This window comes from Aptenodytes patagonicus, chromosome 5, assembly GCF_965638725.1.
Source record: "Aptenodytes patagonicus chromosome 5, bAptPat1.pri.cur, whole genome shotgun sequence".
Classification (NCBI taxonomy): domain Eukaryota; kingdom Metazoa; phylum Chordata; class Aves; order Sphenisciformes; family Spheniscidae; genus Aptenodytes; species Aptenodytes patagonicus.
The window spans coordinates 5,298,611-5,320,000 of NC_134953.1; the positions used below are offsets into that span (position 1 = coordinate 5,298,611).

The 21,390-nt window shown below is 41.4% G+C and overlaps 1 protein-coding gene across 12 annotated transcripts in view; it reads right to left on the reverse strand.

Moving 5' to 3' along the window:
• Window positions 1-21,390, reverse strand: part of ZMIZ1 (zinc finger MIZ-type containing 1) — a 364,718-nt gene that overhangs the window by 57,817 nt on the left and 285,511 nt on the right. The window lies entirely within an intron of this gene.

Genomic DNA, 21,390 nt, shown 5'->3' on the forward strand with positions numbered 1-21,390 from the left:
GCAAGAACCCTCTAACGGAGCCTGCTCTCCTCTGCTGCGAATGCTGGGGCGGCCTCCCTTCTCCCCTGCCCCATCCGCCTCCACTGCTCTGCTCTCCGCTTGGTAAGATGAATATATACCCCCCACACACATCTGGTACAGCTGGCTTCTGGAGAACATCACTTCCTGGGCTATTCAAGCAAGATGAAACAAACTCAAAATGAATTTACAGATTACACTATTCATCTTTAGTGTACTTAGTTACTGCTTTTTATGCTGACAGTATTAGGCACATCTCAACTCATTTACACTCAAAGCACGAGAAATTCAGTATCATACTATAATGAACAGATAAAGCAGCAAGCACAAAGGACAGCTACAGATGGTGCCAACAGTCAGTCTCTCCCTCTCATAGCACAGCCAAGCAGCTGCTTTTTCTCCCCCCTCCGCCCCTCCTCCTTGTACAACAGGAGCACAGATTTTGCAGATGGACCATCCACACCGTCTCTCACAGCCTCTTGCTGCGGCAGTTTAATGATCGGATTTAAATCGCGTTCCTGTGCTGCATTGCTACAATGCCCCTTGCATATAATGATGTGGCTTTCCTGCTTAAGTTCAAGTCAACTGTTGCAATGGGGGGGGGGGGGGGGGGGAAGGAAAAATCCTTAAACGTGCACCCCACACACACCCCCGTACGCAGCCCAGGTGTAAAATACAACCTGGTAAATACATCAGAATTGACGTTTTCAACCCCTGTTCAGTCACAGAGGGCTCTGCCAGCTCATGCCAAAAGATGCATAATAATGGCAATCAAATGACGTGCTGACAGTTTAAGTGTATTCACACATTTATTTGGCTTAAAGGGACACACTCTGGGATGCTTGGTGCAATATTTGACCTACTTTTCTCCATTTGCAAAACCTGTATCATTCTTAATGGGATTGCATTTTACTTTAAGCGTTGATGTATATTCATAGGAATAGATCAATACTGATTTGCTACCGATGACTGCATTAAGAAACCAACACAGAAATGAACAGCCTCAGCTTTCACATTTGTGAAATAGAGAAAAACAGAAAGATTTAAAAATAAAGAGAAATTTCAATTACGAGGAGCCCAAGGGGTTTCCCTAAGGAAGCGAGAGAAAAAAACCTGTTCAGAGATATTCAGCTTGCTGCTACCCAGTCCCATTTTTGTTTCTCCCTTCTCTGAAGAGGACCAGACGTTGCAAGAGTGTGTCTCAGCACAGAATGTGACCAACCTCTCCTTAAAATACTCATAAATACTCCCACACACCCACAGTTGGCCACACTTTATATCCTTCTGGATGCGTCCAATAGTTTTAAACACTTTCATTGAAAAAAATCATAAGACATGGCAGTGTATCCATGCTGGGATCCTGGGGACAAGGAAAGGGAAGAGGGCTGGAAGGCAAAGATTTATTTTTTTCCCCTTCAGCCTGAGTCACATTTCAAGCATTTCTCTGCAACCACAGAGCTAAGCCTTGCTTGAAAGAGAAAGGAAGCAATTGTTATTTAATCCCCCGCCTCTAGGAGCCAGGTCTTTAAGAACGTGCCAAATATCACAAGATTTGCGACACAATTATTAGGACCGGCCACATCCCCCAGTACTGTTCCTTTCCTGTGAGGGCCCTTTTGTGCCAAAAACCTGCCAGGCAGTATGGAAACAAAGGCCTCTGCTGCCCGCCCCATGGCACCTTCCTGTCCCTCAGAGCTGTGTGTGTCCATCACCTAGCAGTAGCATCACAACCGCTTCGCAAACGCCGGGCCCTTCCATTAGGAAAACCAAGGAACTCAAGCTGGGGGAAGCCACGGCTCACGCCCAGGCTGCCCATGCTACTTCTTACTTCTTGACGACAAATGATGCCGGCGTACTTGTAACAAATACGTGATGGATGCTGATGACGCAGCTTTGAGCTGTGATATAAACTGGATAGTTTATAGCCATGGCATCGGATATTGGTGCAGCCCATTACAATCCCTTTTGGGCCAGGGAACAGAAAGGGGAAGGAATACAGGCTAAGCGATCAATGTTACCCCACAGATTCACTAATGCATTTCATTAGCTGCATCCACACCAGCACCGACAGCTGCAATCCTGTAACTGACTGATTTAACTCGGTGCGGTGCAAAGTGCCGTAGTAAGCATCTCCGAGTGAATGAGCCAGTGGGCTCCCTAGAAAGCAAAATACAGAGAAGCACAGTGCTAATCTATTTACCTATTATGATACCCTAGTATTAGTTACAGCTTATCACCTCAGTAAATCGCCGCCTCTTGTTAGGGAACATGCTTAAAGGTGCAGCAAACTGTTATTTACAGGCAGACGCTGTATTTACAGCCACAAAGACAGGTGAGGAGGGGATAGGACAACAGCTCAGTAATTTCAATGCCTTCTGCTTCCCGGGAGACTGCTGGAGGAGCACAATAGGATTACCGCTTCCTTGCTGCAGTTAAGCTGCAGTAGATAGTTCAATAGGCAGACTGGCAGACCCATATTTCTTACTCACTGCAATGAAAATATTAGGAAAAAAGGAGGAGTTTGATTCGGAGAACTATCTGTTCAGCACCGTCTCGCTAGTTTGGTTTCGTGTCTCAGAAGGAAATGTGTTTGGCTGAAAAGATATTTACAGCCTAAGTAAGAAAATACAGCATTTTTTCACAGATCACATCCATTTATTTTATATTGCTCTTAGAAACAAATTCATATTTTTTACATGGAGAATTCCAGATAAGTGGAATACAGAGCTACCGAGGGCTTTCTATCCTCTTCTGTATAGACTGCAATCTAAATACAGTTTTTATAAATTATCCAGTGAGATAATTTGGTGGGGTGGGAAGGGAAGCAGAGAAGAGGAGGAGAGGAGTGGAAGTAACTATTGTTTTGGTTATTTAAGAATGTTATTCTTTTTCCACAGAAAAATGGAGACTATATACTGTTTGGAAAAATATATTAAAAATGTTAACTACCTAATGCTCAATGTGCTGTAGTATTAGAAAAATAACTTCAATTGCATTAAAAGGATGAAATCTTTGTCCACAATTTTGGGAAGCAGTAAATCGGATGTTTTCCTCATGTTTTAAAGCCATTTTGCTTTTAAAGAGCTGGGAAATGGAGAGAGAAGGAGAAACTAGTCATCCCAAACTATTTCAAGGATTGATTTTCCTCCAGCTGTCCTCCTCACACACTCCAGCAGAGCCTGGCAATGGCCGGCTAACCCGTCGGACAGTCAGTCAGGGCAGGAAAGCAAGGCCACAAAGGAAATAGGACGTAACTATTCATTAGGAGAGATTCAGAGTATGCGTGTTTGCCCCTCCTCTTCAGTTCTTTCCAGGTACCGCTATATGTCCTAACCCTGCGACAGACGAGCCCTACCCCTGTCATTACACAAGCTTCTGCTCTGTATCTGCCTCAATGCCGAGAGCACAAAAGGAGTATATATAATGCCAATTACAAAGCAGAAGCAGTCATTTCTCAGCAGTCTGGCTGTTCAACATGGTCTCGCAGCGGTTCCCACAGAGTCCACCCCTCCTCTCCGGCTGCCAGCAGATGCCCACTCCGCATGCAGGGGCCCACGGCATGGAGCCCATGGCACAGAGCCCGTGCTTGCTCCCAGGTGTTTGCTCCCACCTCATCCTGGGAGGCTTACACCCCAGCTGGCTGCTTTTTTGGAGCAGCTGAGGACTGTACTTGCTGTTCTCCATCAGGCAAAATCAGTGATGTTAGCTTAAACAGTCCAAGTAAACAAGTTGGATTAAACGGACTGATTTTATCTGAAGTTAAAAGTACCAACGCAAACCTGCTCCACTAGTAGAGCAGTGAGGAGAGCAAGTTGCATCTTTGGTAGCACCTGCAAATGCACACAGGTCGAAAAAGTGCTAGTCCCAGCGGCCGCACAGCGAACTGCGTGGAACTGAATTCTCCAGCAGAGCAAAGGGTGCGGCTGGCTCAAACCCTGCTTTGGGAGGCGTGAACTGCCCCGCTACTCCCAACAGGAACACAAAGTCAACAGCCATGGTTCAACATTGTGAAACAGGGTATGATACGTGTTTCTACCACTAATATCCAAGTAATGTCCTTTATCACCAATGCCTCCTTCATTACTATAGCTACAGCTGTGTCCTGCAGAAATACCCAGCTTTGCCCCGGTAGGATCTAGAATGCAGTTATGTATTATCATTAAAAAAACAAACACCACGCCAGTTTGTAGCAAAATAGATAACGCAGGGAATGCCTAATTAAACGGAATGTAATATCTAATTAATTAACAGAGGTTTTATTCAATAAAAGCCTTACTGCAAACCTGAGAGTTATCTAGCATGTGCTTTCAAGGCTGCTGCATGAGAGTGACACCACATACAAGTCTGGTCTTGAATATGGGTCCAGCTTGCCTTGGCATACTTTCAGCTCTTTACAAATACCTCTCAAGACACACACACACACATATATATAGGCTTTCCCAAAAGCTCCTGCCAATTGGAATAGTACATGCTGGAGACACAGATTTGAATACTGCTATCCTTATCCCATGACTTCAGTGGAACCGGGATTCCCCAATTTCCTTCTACACTTGCCAAAACTTGGCAGAGCATCTTACCAGATTCACTACATTAACTTTGAAGTAATACGTTACAACAGATAGCAACAAGGGCTCAATTTGGCAAGCACAAAACACTCTGCACGGATCCAGATAAAATACGTAAGCATCTCATTTAGGCTTAGCTGTACCCACGTTGCTACATCTGAAAACATGCCCCATTATAAAGAGAAGACAAAGCTGGTGAAAGGCCACCAATAAGTGAATCTTGGATACGGCTTTCCAAAGGAAATGCACTCCAATAGCATTAGACTGCTTGTTTTCTTACTCATCCAATTGTTGGTTTCACTGCTTAGATTTCAAACAACAGCGTCTTTCATTACTGCTGTACACTTTTATTTTGTAATGCCAGTTCTAGTCATCAACAGATTTCACACATAATACAAGCATCCGAAAAATGGAAGTGACTCACTTTAACCCATCTTTGGCTAGATTCAAACTGGTGACCTGTAGGTTAGAGGCTCAGTTTCACTTAATCCATACTGAGCTCTCCAATTACTACTGTAAACAACTCCTGAGCTAACACTACCACTAACACCCAAAAGTGCCAGAAAAAAAATACCAGAGGCATTTAACCAGAGTTTGAACACAGGGAATCCATGCACGATCAGTACGACGATGAAAGTCTGGAAAAGGGAAACTCTAGTGGCTGTCTTCAAAAAAGGAAAAGGAATAACTGCAGAATTGGAGGTCCAGTTTCCTGCTGGTGAAAAATACCCAAACTATTCAAAAGGACCAAGAGGAAAGTAAAAAAAAGAGTAGTAACCGAAATGGATTTGTCAGGAACAAATCATGCCACACTTCTGTACTTTCTTTACACTAGCAGACAAGAGACCTTGAGCATAGATTAGTTTGATTTTAGTGAGGCTTCAGTGCTGCTTTACGTGACATTCTTTCAAATAAACAAAGGAAATAAGGTCTAGCTGAACACAACACAAAATGGCTGGAAACTTAAGCTTACTGAACTATTAAACCAAGAGTCAGTAATAGAAACAAGCATCATCGGATGGGTTTTTGCAGGAGTTTGTTCTGGGTCTGAAATTACCGAATGCTTCATTTATGGATATCCATGATGTGGGTGGATAAAGGGCTAGAACACGTTCTGGGTCAATTTACACATGGCATAAGCCGGAAAGAAGCATCAGTTCACTGCAGAATTTTGGTGTTGAAATCATCTTGAAAAGCTGGAGAAATGATCTGAAACTACATCCAGCAGGGACAAGTACCAAGTACGACACTTGCGCACCTTCCCAACAACAGGGTGAGAACATCTCCAAAGGCAGGAATTCACGGAAGCGGAGCTGAAAGCAATAGCTGCGCAGAGGCTGAGCTGTGCCATGCTGCCGCAGCAAACTCAACCAGCCACCTCGGCTGCGTGAGCGGAAGCCAAGTCTGAAAGATGCACAGTTCTCCTTTCTCTCTACCCCACCACAATGTACAACCACAGAAAGGGGAGAAAAGTCATCAGAATGATTAGGAAAAATATTATCAATATAACCTGCAAGAAAAGATGGTGCATGGAGTAGGGGGTTTGGTGGTTTTGTTTTGGTTTTTTGTTTTGTTTTTGGTTTTTTTTTTTAGAAGAGAGAAAAATGAGAGCAGTATTCCAATTTACTAAGGAACAAAGCATTATCCATATCCACAGTAGAAACACACACACACACAAAAAAACCCAACAAAGAGACAGAAAAGACACAGGTTAGGTATTAGGAGCATCCTAATACTCCTAAATACCTTAAGGGGTAAGCTGAAGAATCTCCAGGAATGGAGATGCCGAGGCAAGGTCAGATAAACATCCGGCAAGAACGGCATTAGGGATTCTTCAGGCAAAGGGGCATAGCACAGATAACTTTTTGAAGTCTTTTACAATCAAATGAATCTATGATTGTGAACACAGGAATTTCAATCAAACAGCCAGCATCGGAAAAATATTATTGAATCTGGCTTGTATTTATAATTATTCCAAAAAGACAAGAAATGTAAAAAATACTTAACATTGCAGTTAGAGAGCGGGGAGTTCCTGCAGAGACTGCTGAAGTGGCCATCCAGCTGCACGGCTTGCTGGCTAAGTTTTAAAGATGAAAGAAACTGAGAGCAGGTGATGTGCTGAAAGTCACGCTATTTGTGACAGAACGAGTCCCAGAACAGAGAGGATCATACACCTTCCTCTCTTTGCAAGGAAAAACCACAACCACCACATCAAGGGGTAACTGCTCTGTGCCCGCAGTCTCAGTGCCTGCCATGGAACATTTTCAAACAACAACTGTAAAACATCTGGAGAGGCTTTCAAGAAGGGGGAAAAAAAAATTACAAAAACCACACAACCAAAATTTATAGCAGAAACGTGTTTCCAAAGTTAACATTGCGCAGCCAGAACTTCTGAGAAGGACCAAAAGCTATTTTAGGAACTTTTGCTTCTTGGTTCTGCAGTCTCGCTCTTTGCTTTCATTTTACATTATTTTACATTTTTATGGGAAAAGAATGTTTTATCAGGTGTCCTCAGAATTTTTTTATTTTTGTACTATTAGTGCAATACAACCTTTGCCAACTTCTCTTTAAGTGTGGAAGGAAAAAAAAGTTAGTTTTCAAAGCTGGGGCTTGCAGGACCATTTTTCACATTATACAAACTTTGTACTTGAACAGAAGTAAGCTGAAAGCACTCTGACCCTATCCTTGTATCTTGTTTTTCATTCTGAAAGAATATTAGAGCTACGTAAAAAATAATCTCTATGTGCTGAACATGAAAACAGTTAAGGACATCAGCAGAGAGAAACTCCGCCTACAGGAGTTTTTAACTTACTTATTTCTGCTTGAACAATACAGAGCAGACAGACGTGTGCATGCACTGCAATTTCAAGGCAGCGATGTTTCCCATCTCACCCCCCAGTTAATGCATTAGTTTTCTAACAAAGTCATTACTTCTCTTTTTCCCTCTGTGTCCCACCAACCCCACAAATCCTGTCATCTTCCCTTTGCTAGCAACCTGCTCTGCTCCTCTGGTACCAATCACCTTTTCTTGAGAACAGCTTAATTAATTAACATTCAATTAACATACCAAAGTTAAATGCCAAATAATTGTTCCCAAGCTGCATTAGGAACTTGGTAACTAATTTGAGCAAGAGAAGGGCTTCTGTACCCTGAAAGTTCGTTTCTTCTAGCTCTGTCCATTGGGCTAACGGACATTTCTCACCTCAAACATGGTTGTATTAAAGAGGCAGACTTTGTGAGCCACAGATGCTCTTGTTAAGGCATTCCGATACCCTTTAAGACACAACGTGCACTATGTTTATTTCATTTATTACCAATAAAGCAAAACTAGCAAATGATCTATGCTCTGTTACGATTAGGGCCACATAGAAAACTCAAGTTCACATAAAATAAGAAACATCTAAATAAGCCTACCCTGATCTTCAGATTATTTTGATTGTATTTTCATGATCCAAAGTGTTCAGCAGCAGCACTGCCTTCAGGTAGCCCTGTCTTCTGCTGTCTGTGCCCATGCCCTGCTGTGGCTTGCACGCTCCCAGCTGTGTTGAAGCATCTCTTTGCACTGACCACCCTGTGAACCTGACCAGGGATCTGATCTGACTGGGTTTTCTTTTTTTTTTTTTTTTTGGCAGACATTTATCTGGTTTTCTTTTGTGTTCTTCCCCCAGCTAGATGAATTGCCTGCTGCAGCTCAGAGTCTGGCCCCAGCACCAAGGCTACGGCACTCTGCAGAGGCGGAAATCAGCCAGCTGTTTCTCTGCACAGGCGGTATCCGAAGACACGGCTCCAGTGCACACGTACACGCCTCAGTTCAATTAGCTGAGCTACAAGCACACAGCGGTTTTGAACACGAGACTGTTTTATTTAAAAACCTAAGTATGAACACTAGTTTTAGACAGATTAGAAATTGCTGTTTCCTTGTCTTCAGGGGAATGTTTATGGTTTTACATGGGTAAAAATAGGTTATCTATGGAATAGGGGAGACGTAAAAAAAATGAAGGTGGCTAATTGCTTTTTACATGCATCTAGGGAAGAAGCCAGTAGAAATCACAGCCCACACTGATTTTTCAATACCTTTCTTTTCTCTGTCCGAAAACAAAAAAGAAATGGGGAAGAAGGGAAGGGTTCTTTGTGACCATCTCATCCTATGGACATTTAGAGAAGAGCAGCCTGCCTAAATTCTCACAGAGGGCATCTGGCCCCCTCTCCCTGCACACGAGTGCTGTAATTTCAGGACTGGAGTGCTATAAGATAATGCCATCACTGCTCTTGCCATCTATAAATAACAACTGCATTTGGATCCAGCCGAGTCACGTGGAAAAGCTGGCCAGTGATATGTACATGTGTGTGAGCACACATTTGGAAACCCAAATAATTCTAATAATCTTGCATGAAATAAGCTTTAGCTTTCCAAATTTAGCTCTGGTCCATGCACTCTCTGCAGCTCACAGAGGACTGCTATTATTTTTTTTTCAATACAGTTCTTCCCTTGGAAGCTGCTGACTAGGGCATTAGCGGGGTATTGTGCAAAACCGTATCATGTGCTGCTGCGCAGACAGACTGCTTGGAGAGGCAGACAAGAATCAATTCCTCCGGCAGCTCTGCTAACCCTCCCTCCCCTCTCATTGACATCTTATCTCAGCCACTGAAAAGGCGAATGGGCCTGAGCAAGGCAGCCGTGGGGAGGGGTGGGCGGGTGAGAAAGCGAGACAGACAGCACAGCATGGATGCCACACGCTGGAACAGTTTTCCGATCTTGCGCCGAACTGCAGCATGAGTCTTCCCAGCCTCCTGTGAATATTTCGGGTGGAGGACTGGGATGACAGAGACAATAATACAGTCCTAATGACACATGGAACCAGGTTTTAGCACCAATTTTCTACAGCAAATCTGTTAAAGCAGTGCAAAAGGATGATTTAAAAACACATATATATATATACACACTTATATATATGAGTTGGATGCTTAAACAATCCCAAATAGGAAACCATTTCAGATGAGTTGTATGCAACTCCTCAGGGTGTTTTCTGTGAAAATGGCTAGAATACAACCTGACACGACCAATAGAGCCTACAAAAAATGTTTTTTATCCAAGACTGTAATACCCACAAGACACTATCAGGGTAAGATTTTCATCTTCAGAAGCTAAAACTGAAGAGAGCATATACCGAGGAGGAGAGGAGAGGAGAGGAGAGGAAGGAGGAGGGAGGGCAGCGAGGGACCCAGAGGATTTCCCAAGACTTCAAGCCCCGTTAATTCTGCAGAGCTTTTCACAAGGACAGCATTTCTGTTTCACAGCCTGTAGAAAAGCAGCAGTTTATACCAGCACTGAGCAAACATCCTATGTAAATAGCAACCACATCTATTTTATGTTCCCAGAACATCTGGATAAGAAGAATCAAAATGGACATCAGAACATCAAATATTACTGTAAAACACGCAGTAAGATGCTATCCAAGCAGACGGTAGATAAAATTCTCCATTCTTGGTCAGGACCATTTTGGATTAGCTCCTGCTCCTACTCAAGCTGGTGGAAAATACCATAAACAATTTCAGTGGCAGGAAGGCTGAATCTCTTACATTACATTTATACAACCTCTACTAATTTGATCCTTTTTTTTAAATACACCATTTTAAGTGTACTTTACAAAACTTAACTTCTCCTTTATACGTTGATAAGTACTTTCATGTTAGTCTAGCAGATGATAATTTTAATTTTAGCGATGTAAACTAAGAGATTGTGGGAAAGTGGCTAGAACAGAGGGTCGAAAACAGGAGAAATGAAAGCAGAAGATAAGATAATATGTTAAAGGAAGATAAGGTTTCTGAAAGGTTAGAGAGATGCATTTATTGCCTACAGACTGTGCCTGACTACTTACTGTCTGGGGACTATATAAATGGCCTTTCACAAACACGTAAGAACTGGCTCCTTCCATAAGGAACTTGAAAGAAATGCAATAAAAGTTCAAAAACAAGATGGCATGGGCAAAAATTTCTTAGGGAAATTAACACAGGAATGTTTTCTGGAAGGAGCTGGTTACTTAAGGGCTTGAAGAAAGAAGGGGTTTGCAGCCAAGTATTAGGAAATTTTCTCGAAGGGTAATAGACTGAAGTAATTTTGAAAACACGAGGGTGGAGGAAGAGACGAGGAGAACCCTCAAGAGCAACAGAAACCCAGGGAACAAGGACAGAGGGAACAAGGAACAGACCTGAGGGCACTGGCTGACTGTTTAATGAGAAGGGAGAATGGGTAATTACATGGGCTCCAAGAAGGTGCGATTCCCCCCCCCCCCGCCCCCACATACTGTTGGTCCTGTATTTTACTTTGAGAACAAGTTTCTACTGCATTTTATCCCTGCTTAGAGCCTGTATATGTACCTCCCCACGGAAGAAAGCCCCCAAAAAGCCACGTTGTCCAAATTTGGTCAAATTCAAACAATATCTTCATGCAATACCCCACCCATCTAATCTTGTCTATTGCAATATAAATCAATCCACATTAGCAACCTACAGTTTGGTGCTATGAAAACTAGAAATTACAGTATTTCAAAATTTCACATGTTGGGTCATTTCATTGACATCAGAGAAAAAGCTGTTCACTGGGATTGCTCCTGCTCATATACCACACACACGTATCATCCTTCTACCTCTTTATTAGCACAACCCTCTTGAAAGAAAAAAAATGGCTGTTGGGAACATCTGGTTTGTTCTCTCTTGGATTTCACTTTGATTGTTAAGATCTATTCAGGATACCAGCTCCAGTTCCAAATGCTGTCAAGAAGGGTTAAAAAAAAAAAAAAAAAAAAAAAAAAAAGGCAGGCAGTGCAGCTTGACTGTGGTGTTGGCCAAAAAAAAAAAAAAAAAGGTAAACCCCGCATTTTTTAACTTCCTACACAACATAGTTGTTCTCCCTCTGTCTTCTGAGTCATCTCTGTTCATGTTACTAAGAAAGCCCTACAGAGCCAATATCCCTAGGGAAGAACAAGATGTATTTTCAACAAGACTGTTAGCTGATTCCAGCTGCTGCAAAACCTTTATTTTCAGAAATGATAAAAGAAGCAGAAAAAAACCACTGTGAATTTCAGGTTCCAGATACTTTAATTCATGAACCCGGGATATTTGGTGTGGAAAGGTAACAGCAAACATTGTCTGTCTAGCAAGAGAACTCTTGGAGGATGGCATTGTGTTTCCTTCTACCTTTATACAGTACTTACAGCCATTAGGCCAGAAATGTTACTGAAATTTCCAGTAGGATCACAAAAATCCTATGTATTAACACTAATATAAAAAAATTTAAGGTAATTAAAAAAAAAGAATAGGGCAGAATATTTCCAAATTGCAAAATGCTTCAGTTTTCTGGAAGCAGGATTCGATTCTAAAAATATGCACATCTTAACTGTCTGTAACAATTATTTTGTAGCAGTGTCCTACATCAGGTGTTTTTCAAATGCAGAGTTGAGCACTGCCATGTGATCAAGACCACGCAGTCTAAAAGATATACATGTAAACAAAGCACTTCTTTTATCTGCAAGTCGCTGATAAACACTAGCTAATCCTCACCTAATCCCGTGAAGAGAACATCATCCTAGTTTCACAAAGAGGGAAGCTAAGGTAGCAAACTAATCCTTTGGGGAAAATACTCGGGTTAGAATAGCAGAGAGACTAGCTATTGTCTAAAGGCACAGTGAAATCACATCTAGTTGCCGCCAGGGTGACGGACTGTGAGGCTACTAACTGGCAGGTCTACGCGAAAATTTCTGTCCGTTCTGATACATTTCTGCCGGTGAAACTATGCACTCTCCCTGAGGGACCTTTCAGGTAACTGTTGACAAAAAGACCAGGAAGGAGAGAATGGGTTTGGACATCGACACAGAAACAGGATTTTCACATCTATAGAGCAGGGTCTTGAAAGGAGAGAGGAACTGCTCTGGAGGAGGGTAATGCCAGTCATTAAGGACATACATTCACAGTCATCCATAGCATCCTGAAGAGGAGAGGATCAATGCTTTCAACATCAGATGTGGGATTAGAGCTCAGAGGGTCTTTTCCTAGCCTGGATGCAGACCACTAGACCATGCTAATCTGACAGGAGGAATTCCTGCAAGGCAGCTGAAAAAAAGCACAGATTCACGTTGCAGAAAATAAAATGGGGTTTCTAAAACCTCTTTGCAAATTCTTGCCCAAGCAAATGTGCCACTGAATACTAGAGAATAAATAGTAACAAAGCAGCAAAGGCTAAAAATCTTCCCGGGAAAGCGCTCAACTCTGCAGCCTGTTTGACGCCCATAGCAATGACCACAGAGAACTCCAGCACCAGTCCAGCAACGTGAGCCAGAACGTTAAATAGAGAAAAGAGGGTTCAAAGCTGAAGCCTAGGATCAAGCAATCAAAGCTTTAAAGTGAAATAGTCTAGTTCACTGCAGTATTTATAAAAGGTAGTATCTCAAAGCTTTCATGGAGCACAGACTAAGCCCCTGCTATTACAGACTGGAATAAACTAACGAGAAGGTATGTTTCAGGAAGCCTTGTAAAGCAAAAATGTATTTCATCCCGGAAAAATCTAGGAATCAAACAGGATAGCAGAACACAACATGGGTAAGCCAACATGAACAGCTTTGTAAGATAAAAGGGATGCATTAGAAAAAGGTATAAAGACTTCATAAGAGAAGACTGGAAGAATGTTACACGATCGACAGCAAACATTACTGCAGGTATCATGATGAAACAAATGACAATCTTCTATCAGACAGGTTCTTGACTAACAAGTATCTGCAGATAGACACCGATTAAAAAACACAACCAGCAAAACCCACAACCTGGACCTTTGTGGACTAACGTGAGGGAGAAAGAGTAGATAGGAAGCACAGTCACTACACTAATGAGAGATAACAACAGAGCAATTAACAAAGACAGTTGTAATCTCTTGCAACCGATACTGCAACTGATACTGCCGTGTTCCAGGCATTCATAAAGGACTAGAAGTCGTAAGGTCTTTACTAAAGACCTCTTTTAGTGAAGGTGAGAAACTACAGTGGATCAAACCAATGGTCTCTTGAGTTCAGGGAGTATTTTCATCTGTCCTAGGCAATGGAGAAAGTATTTCCAATGTGCTTGCTTTGTCAAATGCACCTTACAGGGGTCAGAGAAGCCCTTTCCAGTGTTCGGACAGACATCAGCTCAGATGCTTAAGATCGAATAATAATCTTCCATACATGTAGAACTGAAAACACAGCAATCTCAATCCTAACATACGTGCAGGCAAGTTATAATTAATCCCCAATTCTAAACAAATCTTTAAAACACAGGAAACATTCCTTTTTTTCCAGAAAGGACCACCCAGCAGTGTTTCATTGGGCACTGGGGTTTTTCAAAGTCTTTGTCCGCCAATTTGATGATATGCTGGAATTTTTTTTAATGCTTTGGGAACGTGTATTTGATCAAGATAAAAACTGGCTATCTAAATATCACTACTATAACTACAGAGAGGCACCAGTGGCATATCCATTAGATAAGCATAACTGAAGTGCAAAAAAAGCAGCATTAAGTAGTAAGGTGAAAGGACTAAAGTATAAATCTGCTCCACCCTTTGGAGCAGAGACTCTCTCTTCAAATGTGTTTGTACAGTGCTTAGCACAATGGGCATTCTGATTTAGATACAAGCACTAACCAAACATTAATAACTAATAATGGCAAATACTTTAACCTCAATAAAGCAGCACATCTGTAACTACCATTTTTTAATGGTGGAAAGAATCAGGATCATAAAATAAAAAACCCTGTCCAGTGAAATATTAAGAATGATAGTGCCTAAATCTGGTGAAATCACATAACATTCTAAAATACTATCAGAAACGTCAAAAATATTGTCTTATCATGTGCTGGCTCACAACTTGCACCATGGGGACTGAGCAGTTCTGGGTTTAGTTTGTTCAGTTTAAAACTCCGTATTAAGGAATGCTTTGAGTATTAGCAGTACACTCAGAACAAGGCAGAAGAAACCAGTGACATTGGCTACAAGAAAAAAATTAGCTGCTGTTACCTTGCTTAAAACATGGTAAACGTAACTGGATAAGCCAAAGACTTAAGCACAAACAATGTGCAAGAAATGTAAAAAGTAAACAGGAGACGGACACAGTAGGTGCGGGGCATGATTCCCATGCACTAAAAAGCCGAGACAGGAACGGGCATAAGTAGGAGGGCACTGCTTAACTCGTGTTTGGAAACGGTACACGAGACAGACCTGGCAGATCTACTCGGGTGAGAGCGGAAGAAAAGGGAAGGAAAAGTGGGAGAGAAATGGAAGTGGGTGGGCAGTGGAAAGTAAAACAGCCTCATGTTTCATGAGCTCTCCCCATTACCCACCCCCTGCACACACGCCATGCCCCAATCTGAAGACCACTTGTCTACCAAGGACCAGAAAGGAATGAGCTCCCAATAGGCCCTGGCATGGGAGGACACCTGATTCCCACATTGCTAACCCTCGCAACAGGCTGAAAAAAGGCTTGGGTCAACTCAGGGGTGAAAGCAACAATTCAGGACATCAACTGCCCAACTCCAAGGATTATATTTTAATTAGCCCGTGGTAGTTTTACATGTGTAGAATTTACCTATGGTGATTTCTTCCTACAGGGAGTAATTCCATTGGGTTTTTTGAGGGTTTACAATTAACCCAAATTTTCAGTTACAAACAAATTCAAGTCTAACTGGTGATGACTGAACTTGAGAAGACTAATGTATAAAAGCACACGGAACGCTTCAGATATTTGGCCAAAAGCTGATGATACAAGGCTTCCCCCCCACCCACCCACCCCATTCTAAGCAGTTACTGTGGTTCAGAAAGCATCTAGATTAGAATAAACTGACATTTCAGTAACTTCACGTCGAGCCAGAACACAGGCGTTTCTGAGCTAACCCTTACTATTTGTGTAACAATACCAGCCAGACCTCCAGGCCGCGAGGGAGGGATGCGAGGGGGTGCACACTTCTAACCAGCTAACTCAAGGAGGGGACAGGGAACTGATGGAGTAAATGGCACCGCAAATTTTTGATCCTTAAAAGAAAAATTGAGATGTTGTTTCACGTTATTCAAATCAATTCAAACATCTCTACTGCTGTCAAAATGGTTTCACGTTTTACAGCTTGCTCGTACTAGAAAAATTAACTATGAAGAATAAAAAGTCATTTATCTGAACACTTAAGCTGGGTATTACTCCACCACTTGCAAATTAGTGTTCTATTTTGCAGAGTTACAGTAAAGTAAGTTGCATTCAATTTATATTAGATCAGTTCAATGGTAACAAATTCAAAATGGTCCACCTCAGCAATCTCTCAGCTTCCACATTGTTTCAGGTGGGAAATATCTCATACTTTTGATAGCAGAACATGCAAATGTCCTGACAAGCACCACAGGACAAGGCATCTGCTAGTGTAAATGCTGTAATTTTTCTGATGGATATATTATGCATCTGAAATCCAAACTATTATGACTAGACACTGATAATATGACCTATTTCTGTTTTTAATGTGATTCGTAATAGCTGCCAAAGAGGTCTGGCTTCACTGGTGCTGCCTGGCTATGCCTGCTCAGCTGGTAAGTCGGGCCGGCGCCTGAACATGCTGGTTAGCAGTCAAAGCTGGGAGCAGTTCAAACATGGTCAGCCACAAGGAGGTCTTCTGAGATTTTCTCTTCTAAAGCCAAGGAGGTCCCTTGCGAGTACTTGCAAACCACAGTCATTTAGCTGTGTATCAACTTAGCAAACTCTGGGTAATTTTTTTTTTTTTTAAAATGGCAAAAAAACCCCAACCCTGATGACTTTGCTACTCAAAGACCAGCATCTTGCCAAATGGGAAACACGCTATCTAGAAGGAAGAGGTCAATAGAAATTTTTTCCATAAACAATAGCCTAGCCTGTTCTCTGAAATACATATAGTTTTTTTGATATATATACACACACACACACACACATATTCCTTCTTTCCTTCCTCTTTTTTTTCCTTTCTCTCTTTTTTCCCTTCAGATGCAGATGCCTACTTTGTTAAATTTCAGCCTGAATTGTTAAAACCCAGCAAAAGGATATGGACTCAAAAACAGTCTCATGATGGGAACAATGAGCCTAACAATCCTGCCTTTATTAGAAATATACCTAAAGTTGAGCTCCAATGTTATCACCTGCCCATGTAAGACTAATTAAAAAATACTCTGACAACCACTTTAAATCCACAAAGACCGAGTGGTGAAATTATCTTTGTAACTGCTGAAATCATTTTGGTACTACAATACTGCTTAGAGCATATGGCATAAAACCTGGATAAAGATTCCTGTGTGGTTATTTATTTTGGTCTGTCCTTGGTCAGGTCAGCCTCTTCCTGACTACACCTCATTTGAAACAAAACAAAAAAACCCAACCCACAAAACGCCAACCTTCCCTGGATACCATTTCCTAAGTAATGAAACTCAGCTACTGTAGGATGGGCATCTTTTAAAGGACTTTATATCCAAATCCCTCTTCCTTGTCTCGTCACAGGTGTTACGAACCATTATGGTGCAACCTGTAATTCCAATTCATACAAAGTCCTGGGAGGCGTTTTGTTGGGCAGTGGCAGTGACGGGTTAAGTTCTGGTTGCGCCTACAAGCTAGAACATATGGTAACATTCCCACCGGTCCTCACCAGCATACAAAACCCACTGATTTTTTTTTTTTTTTTTAAACAAGTGAAAGTTTAGGAACTGATGATAGTTACAGCAGTGATGTTCTTTGACATGACAACCTCTGTTTAACTGGAAAGAAGCTCAAAAAGAAAACCAAACCAACCTCCCCCGGCTTCTCCTGCCTCATGCGATCACTAATCCACCAGCCTAGTTCACAGAGGCCAGCAATGCTGGAGACCTTGAGGGTCTCCATACCCACTGAAGCCCAGTCCCCTTACCTGTGCACCAACAACGGTTCCCAGATGTTACAGCACATCAAGTTGAAAGCCACACACCCCATCTACTGCCAATGGGAACGAGGTCAGCGTCTCATTTGAAAGGGGGTATCAAACAGCTGCCCTAAGTCAATGGGCACCCGAATGTGAAGCCTTTATACTGTTAGTCTGCTAGTGATCTTCTCTCAGCACTTGAGAAGTGACACAGAGAAGAGGTGGGACCATATTAAGCGTCCAAGTAGAGATCTTAAACTTACAGCTTACAAGAATGTAATTTCACAAGAACTTTTAACAGCAGTGCTAACCTTTCAATACTCTGCTCCTCCCACCACTTGCTCCTACCTCCAGGACCAGTATAACTGCAAAAAAAAAAGATTTTCTTTTTTACCTCTGCCAGTGATGCCACCAAAGAGATACTTTTTAAACTACAGTGCAAGAGGGGTCTCTTAATTGTAATAAAATGTATTTTTTTAAAGTTGCCTCAACTTGTTGGATTGCAATTTTCACTTTTAACAAGCTATTTTCATTTTTTGTGAGACATAGTTTAATTTTTACAGCTCAGGAAACTGGACTTTGCAATGCAGATGTCTTGAGAAGTGATCGGCAAAGCGTGTAAAACCATGCTGAAATTGATAAACACACACTTGTTTTAATAGCTATTAGAACACCCTGTAGTTAAAAAAAGATTACATCAGAAGTGTTCTATAAAGGCCAGTAAATTCTGTCATCTTATTAGATTTTACTGCATGTGCTTTTTTTAAAGTTAAAAATAATGAATTCTCACAAAACCTGCAACAAAATTGTTTTGTTCCCACATGAAGGTCAGGTAGGCTAAACCACAAAGGTATGAATTCATACCCGGAATAAGCAGTAGGATGAAATACAACTGAAGCCAAGCAAGCTGGTACTGTATACCAGATCTCCACTGGCTCCAGAAGTTAAAATTAACATACTTCAAACTGACCTTTCAAATTAGGTCCTGAAGTCACAGAAGGCCACGTTCGCAAAGGAGCTGAGCGTGTGTATTACATTAATGATCTTAATTCAGGATGAAACTGCAGCATTTTATAGCATTATTTACACGGTGCAGTAGAAGGTGAAGAATGACAGTATGGAATCTGAATTTTATTCAGCTTTTGACTTTCTGTGCAAGCATGAGACAGTTCTCAGTAGGAAGATGAGGAGCCAGAGAACAAAATTTCCGCTAAAACAGAGGCTCTCTGCTCGAGAGGCTCAACGGAGCCTCGCTGCCCAGGAAGATGACCCGCAATACAGACAAGACCAACTGGACACTGGATGTTTGACTCAGGCCCTCAGATCACTTTCAGGCTATCATTATATTTTTTAAATAATAAAAATAAATAGAATAAGCACAGAAAGTGTGCTTTGGAGAAAAGCCAGCTGTAGCAAAAGTTGCTTTGTGTGCAAGTCCAAAAATACAGCCTCATTCACTCACAAGAGAAACTATTCATGGACAGAAAGAACACTGCACAATTTGTAGGTCTTTGCAGGGTTTTTCCCACCCCCAAGACTCCCTTTTCCTAGAAACAGCATGAGCCAGACAGAGCTTTTTGCCCCCCTACCAGTCTTGAATATTTTAGGTCTTGTATGAGTGAATCGTAAAGAGCTGTCGCACAAAGTTCAGTTTAACCAACTGCCAAACAGGAAAGCACTCATTACTCGTTTAAAAGCATCCTTTGTGCAAATGACTACAGTAGAGCATGATGAATTAAAAAAAAAAAAAATCCCACACAGGCAACATGACCAGAGTCCATCTATCCAGCATGGTGCAAACAGCAGGCAGACGCTACTGTCTCCTTTATCTGCTCTCTCAAAATGACCTTGTTGATCTGCTAGATCGTGAGGCAGCGTACCATATTTATAAAAACAGAGCGCGCAGGAGCAGACAGCTGACTTGCACTAGAACATCAGCAAAACCCCTGCTTTTACTTTGCTTGCAAGGTTTTTATCGCTGACATGAAATCTGAGTCTTACGAACAAGACATTTGAAAAGTTTGTTCAAGGAGAGGTGCACCAATTAATATTTGTTAGTATGGACAGTTACAGCACCAGACAAAGGCTCAAAGAGTTCAATTTACCACGTGTCTTAGAATTACAGAGGATATAAATTACTTAACACTCTGCACTGGCAACAGGGCAAGCAACAGTAACAAGAAGTACCGTCCTTCTTCATAGCGCACAGAGTTTAGCTGGCCATTTAATCCTACAGCTTTCTTTAACAGTGAAACGTTTGAGATGTGCCCAGTCCCAGTTTAAAGGGTTTCAGATCAGTTAGCCTTAATGTAATACCCAAAAACACGTAACTGAACATACGACAGAGGTAAACCAGTACAGTTCTTTGAAGGTGTCAATGATGACCTGCCTGAAGTGAAGCTTGTTCATGTAACTCAGTTGCCCTTTTGAAGGGCCTTGGACAAAGCCCCCGGCAATAGACTATCAAGAAACTCAGTAGTCATGGGATCTGTGGCAAACAGCATTGTCATCTGCTCGGAACTGCTTAACGGAACGACAAACAGAATCAACAGTTCTCAATAGGACAAACGATTAACATGCAAGGGGGATCAAAATCACGTCAAGAATTAAAGGTGTTTAATGTATTCACCCAGTCTCTGGAAAAAGAGTTGGAAAAGTAAGATGACAACATTTGCAGATGGCACATTTCTGGGTTAGAAAAAGACAAGATGGGAAAGAACAAAAAAGTGTATGGTCAAGTGGATGCCACACTACATTTTGTTTTGATGAATATGACCATTTGTACCAGTTTAAAACATGACTGGGTTCTAAACCTGTACAGGATAAGGGCATGGCACTGTAAAGAACTAGATGAAATCATCAATATATAGTAAGAAATAGAAAGATGGGATGTAAGAAAGAAATGGCAATAATACTTTAATTACTGCTACTTAAGTCAAAGGCTCACTGTTCAATGGAATATAGTATATAGTTTTGGTTTCTCTGCCTTAAAAAGCTGAGCAAATAGTTAAAAGATTTGGAGATCAGCAAACATGACTGAAGAAACACAAAGACACCTGAATGAGTAAACAGTAAAAAAACTGTATTTCTGATAAAAAGAGGAATATAGAAACATCAAGCTTCATGGAAAAGATACACTTGATAGAAAAGGTTTCAAAATTATGTTTCTAGTATTCAGAAATAAATACATGTTTTTTACTACTGCTAGTTTCCTGTTTTACACAGCTCAAACAGTCAAGTTCATGGAAATCCCTATTACAAAGTATTTATGAAGCCAGGAACAGAGTGGAACTCAAAATAAGATTAAGCATTTATATGTACATGTGCTCACTGACATTAGAAAAGATAAATGACATAAATGGACATTAAACATTAGCTCTTGTTCTTAGAAGTATAGCAAGTTTCATACATTTGTCACATGTGACGGCTGAGATCGAAAGCAGAAGAAGAGGAGTCATTTTCTGAAATGTAGGATACTAACTTCAAAAAAGACCCAGCAATTATTCTTACCTAATGATTCTATTCAATGTTTACCTCCACAATGAAAGCAACAGGTATAAAACTTCTTGTATTAGTTAAAAAGGCGACAGGCTTAGCTCAAAAAAATGACAAGCTGAAAAATCAGGATTAGCAAACTGAAGGCCGGATAGTGAGAACTGAATCATACAAGCCTGCTGCCTATACAAAGCACTGGAGCAGTGCATTTTAAATCAATCTGTTCATCCCAGGCAATATGTATATTGGGACAATTATTTGTTTTCCTTTCTCCAATGTTTAGTCACCATAAAAACCATCTACATGAAAACAGCTTGTGCTTTACAGTTCTGATGAAGCTCATAAAAAATTAATAGAATGTGAAGAAGGAAACACGATGATGCATAGAGATTAT